Here is a 5,263-nt window from a genome sequence, read left to right on the forward strand (position 1 = left end):
TTTCTTTGTAGATTCTGGCATTTTCGTAGGCGTCTTGTCGAAGTTCCTCTAATTCGTTTATGTCAAGAATTCGCTTTTCACCAGCGGCCTTATAGTTTAAATTTAGATTTTTAATAGCCCAGTAGGCCTTATGTTCTAATTCTACCGGGAGGTGGCAAGATTTTCCATAAATAAGCTTAAATGGGGTTGTCCCTATGGGAGTTTTGTAAGCGGCTCGATATGCCCATAAAGCTTCCGGTAGTTTCGATGACCAGTCTTTCCTTGAGGTGGAGACTGTTTTTTCCAATATTTTTTTTATTTCTCTGTTAGACACCTCCACTTGTCCACTGGTTTGAGGATGGTAAGGTGTCGCTACTCTATGTCTTACACCATACTTAAACAGTAGTTTTTCGAGTATCTTAGATATGAAATGCGATCCACCATCACTGACTACTATTCTTAGGACACCAAATCTCGGAAATATTATATTCTTAAAGAGTCTAGTTACTACTCGTGTGTCGTTTGTTGGAGAAGCTATAGCTTCAATCCATTTTGATACGTAGTCAACCGCTACGAGTATGTACTTGTTACCGAAAGAAGGTGGAAAAGGTCCCATGAAATCTATTCCCCACACGTCAAAAATCTCTACTTCCAAAATGCCCTTTTGTGGCATCTCGTCACGTCTAGATATGTTTCCTGTGCGTTGACATCTATCACATTTCTTGATAGCCGCATGCACATCCTTCCATATGTTTGGCCAATAAAAACCGGCTTGTAGGATTTTGGAGCAGGTCTTGGATGTACTTGCATGTCCACCATAAGGAGCGGAGTGACAGTGTTGGATTATATTTTCTATCTCTTCTTCAGGTATACACCGACGGAAAATACCATCGGGCCCTCTTTTGAAAAGTAAAGGGTCATCCCAATAATAATGTTTTATGTCATGGAAGAATCGTTTCTTTTGTTGGTAAGATAAATTAGGTGGAACTATTCCGGCAGCTAAATAATTGATGAAGTCAGCGTACCATGGTGTAACACATATAGCTAAGGTGGTCTCTACCTGTTTATCATCTTTATTTTCTTCCAATGTAGCTATAAGTTTATCGTACGAGAAATCATCGTTGATCGATGTTCTTTCCGGTTCAAGATTTTCTAGTCTAGAGAGGTGATCTGCTACTACGTTTTCAGTTCCTTTCTTATCTTTGATTTCCAGATCGAATTCTTGTAGCAACAAGATCCACCTTAGGAGTCTAGGTTTAGCATCCTTTTTTGTTAAGAGGTACTTAATGGCGGCGTGGTCAGTGTAAACGATTATTTTAGCTCCGAACAAGTAAGAACGAAATTTATCTAGTGCAAATACTACTGCTAAGAGTTCTTTCTCGGTTGTGGCGTAATTCATTTGTGCTTCATCTAGAGTTCTACTTGCGTAATATATGACGTGAAGTTTTTTATCCTTTCGTTGTCCTAAAACAGCGCCTACGGCGTAGTCACTTACGTCACACATTATTTCGAATGGTTCATTCCAATCTGGGGTCTGCATTATTGGTGCGGAGATCAATGCTTGTTTAAGCGTTTGGAATGCTTCTAAACATTTATTGTCAAAGATGAATTCAGCATCTTTCGTTAAAAATCCGGTCAAAGGTTTAGTTATTTTAGAGAAGTCTTTAATGAATCGCCGGTAAAAACCGGCGTGTCCTAAGAAGCTTCGTACTTCTCTCACAGTTTTCGGAGGTTGAAGGTTTTCGATTACTTCTATTTTGGCTTTGTCTACTTCAATTCCTCTATTTGATATGATGTATCCTAAAACAATTCCTTCTTGTACCATAAAGTGACATTTTTCCCAATTAAGTACTAGGTTCACTTTTACACATCGCTCTAGAACTCTTTCTAGGTTTTCAAGACATTCTTCAAAGCTTTGTCCACATACGGAAAAATCGTCCATAAATACTTCCATGATATTTTCGAGAAAATCGGTGAATATTGCCATCATGCACCTTTGGAAGGTTGCGGGAGCATTGCACAAGCCAAACGGCATTCGTCGGTAAGCGAAGGTACCAAAAGGACATGTGAATGTTGTCTTTTCTTGGTCATCAGGATGAATTGGTATTTGAAAGAAGCCTGAGTAACCGTCTAGATAGCAGAAATGAGAATGTTTTGCTAATCGTTCTAACATCTGGTCAATGAATGGTAAAGGGAAATGATCTTTCCGGGTTGCTTTGTTTAGTTTCCTATAGTCAATGCACATTCTCCATCCCGATTCGATTCGTTTGGTTATAGTTTCTCCTTTTTCATTTTCAATAACTGTTATACCTCCTTTCTTTGGTACTACGTGTACAGGACTAACCCATTTGCTATCAGATATAGGATATATGATACCTGCCTCTAATAACTTTGTTACTTCCTTCTTCACTACCTCACTCAGAATCGGGTTTAGTCTCCTTTGATGATCCCTAGAGGTTTTACAGTCTTCTTCTAGCATGATGCGGTGCATACATATAGAAGGACTTATTCCTTTAAGATCGGTGATGTTGTATCCTAGTACGGTTGGATATTTTCTTAAGATATGTAGGAGTTTTTCGGTTTCGAGCTTTCCTAGGTCTGCATTAACTATTACTGGTCGTTCAAGTTCTAAGTCTAGGAATTCATATCTCAGATTTTTGGGAAGTGTTTTCAGGTCGAGGTTTGGTTTCTTAAGGCATTGCGCAGGATCCGATGTCATTGCTAAACATTGGTTAAGTTCGTCTTCTACACGATAGTCAAACAATTTGTCATTTTCTAACTCTGTTTCTTTTATGCATTCATCGATGATATCCATAAAGTAACATGTGTCATCTATTGCAGGTGCTTTCAAAAATTGGGAAAGAATGAACTCAATTTTCTCTTCTCCTACTTCGAAAGTGAGTCGTCCTCGTTTTACGTCTATGATCGCACCGGCGGTTGCTAAGAATGGTCTTCCCAATATAATGGGTGTAACTTCATCTTTTCTAATGTCCATAATTATAAAATCGGTTGGAATGTAGAATTGTCCTATGCGCACGGGAACGTTTTCAAGAATTCCTACAGGATATCTAACAGAACGATCTGCTAGTTGCACAGACATTTTAGTTGGTCTTAATTCTCCCATTTCCAGTTTCTTGCATATGGATAAAGGCATAACACTGATACCGGCTCCTAAATCGCATAGAGCCTTATCTATGACAAATTTTCCTATGTGACAGGGTATAGAGAAACTACCAGGGTCCTTAAGTTTTGGAGGCATATTCTGGATTATGGCGCTACATTGAGCAGTGAGTGTAACGGTTTCGCTATCTTCAAGTTTTCTTTTATTTGAAAGAATTTCTTTTAAGAACTTAGCATATGAGGGCATCTGCGTAATAGCTTCTGTAAACGGAATTGTGACGTTTAATTGTTTCAGTAGGTCAACAATTTTTTTAAATTGGCCCGCATCTTTGGTTTTAATAAGCCTTTGAGGGTAAGGGATAGGTGGTTTATAAGGTGGTGGAGGTACATAAGGTTCTTTCTTTTCTACGGTTTCCTTATTACTCTCTTCCTTTTCCTTAGGTTTACTTTCTTCCTCAGTTGACTTTTTAGAGTTTTGGTTTTCCATCCTTGGATCAGACGGTCCTTCTACTTCCGTTCCACTTCTTAATATGATTGCATGAGCGTGGCTTTTTGGGTTAGGTTGGGGTTGTCCAGGAAATGTACCAGTTGGGGCAGCAGTAGGCGCTTGTTGTTGAGCTACTTGTGAGATTTGTGTTTCCAGCATTTTGTTATGGGTGGCCAGGGCATCTACTTTACTTGCTAGTTGTTTAATTTGTTCGCTAGTGTGTATATTCTGGTTTAAGAAATCTTTATTGGTTTGCTGTTGAGAAGCTATGAAGTTCTCCATCATGATTTCCAAGTTGGATTTCCTAGGAACGTTATTGTTAGGTGTAGATGGGATCGACTTTTGATATCCCGGAGGTATAGCTGGGGCTTGATTTGGAGCTTGTCCTGGTGCGTATAACGCATTATTACTCTTATATGAAAAATTAGGATGGTTCTTCCAGTTAGAGTTATAGGTATGCGAGTAGGGATTTCCTTGAGCATAATTCACTTGCTCTACTTGAATTCCTGTTAGGAGTTGACAATCTGCAGGAGTGTGACCTTGGATTCCACAGACTTCGCAATTCTGAGTTGCGGCAACCACAGTGGCTGGAGGTGATACATTTAAACTTTCGATTTTCTGGGCCAGAGCATCCACTTTTGCATTAACATGATCAAGGCTACTTATCTCGTACATGCCACTTTTCGTTTGAGGTTTCTCTACCATTGTTCGATCGCTTCCCCACTGATAATGGTTTTGGGCCATGCTTTCGATAAGTTGATAAGCATCGGCATACGGTTTATCCATAAGCGCACCACCTGCGGCGGCGTCTATTGTTAACCTTGTGTTGTATAAGAGACCATTATAGAAGGTATGAATTACTAACCAGTCCTCTAAACCATGGTGTGGACAAAGTCTCATCATGTCTTTGTATCTTTCCCATGCTTCAAAAAGAGACTCGTTATCTTTCTGTTTAAATCCATTTATCTGGGCTCTCAACATAGCTGTTTTGCTTGGAGGAAAATATCGGGCAAGAAAGACTTTCTTCAACTCATTCCATGTTGTGACTGAGTTGGAAGGAAGAGACTGAAGCCATCTTCTAGCTTTATCTCTTAACGAGAAAGGAAAGAGACGAAGTCGAATTGCCTTTGAAGTGACACCATTAGCTTTAACAGTATCAGTGTATTGGACAAATACGGATAAATGAAGGTTTGGATCCTCGGTAGGATTTCTAGAGAATTGGTTCTGTTGCACTGCCTGTAGCAGCGAAGGTTTAAGTTCGAAGTTGTTTGCTTCGATTTCGGGTGGAGCAATACTAGAATGCGGCTCATCTTGCGATGGAGCGGCGTAATCTCGAAGAGCACGAGCTGGTTCTGCCATCTCGGGTATCGGCGAAGGAAGAAGATTTTTGAGGTCGGGCACTTCGATAGGAGGGAGATTGTTTGCAGCACGATATTCCAGAATTCGTCGTAAGACTCGGAGATATAGTTCAATGTCGTTGATTCGTAAGTAAAACGGCTCGCCTTGTGAGCGAGTGTGTGGTATACAAATCAACGAAAGAAAAAAAAAGAAAAAAAAGAAATGCCTTAGTCTCTACAACGTAACAGGAGAGTTACGATATCGACTAAATAAAAGTCCCCGGCAACGGCGCCAAAAACTTGATCGCGACTTTATGAGTCGATTTGGGGTACTAACTGC

The 5,263-nt window shown here is 40.0% G+C and overlaps 1 non-coding gene across 1 annotated transcript; it reads left to right on the plus strand.

The window, feature by feature from the left end:
- The first annotated feature begins 4,460 nt into the window (after nt 1-4,460).
- LOC127099526 (small nucleolar RNA R71) lies at nt 4,461-4,567 on the plus strand. Its single transcript, XR_007794019.1, has one exon. It is a non-coding gene; the product is annotated as a small nucleolar RNA R71 (small nucleolar RNA).
- The last annotated feature ends 696 nt before the right edge of the window (nt 4,568-5,263 follow it).

The sequence above is a fragment of the Lathyrus oleraceus genome, chromosome 6, assembly GCF_024323335.1.
Source record: "Lathyrus oleraceus cultivar Zhongwan6 chromosome 6, CAAS_Psat_ZW6_1.0, whole genome shotgun sequence".
In the NCBI taxonomy this organism is placed as follows: Eukaryota; Viridiplantae; Streptophyta; class Magnoliopsida; order Fabales; family Fabaceae; genus Lathyrus; species Lathyrus oleraceus.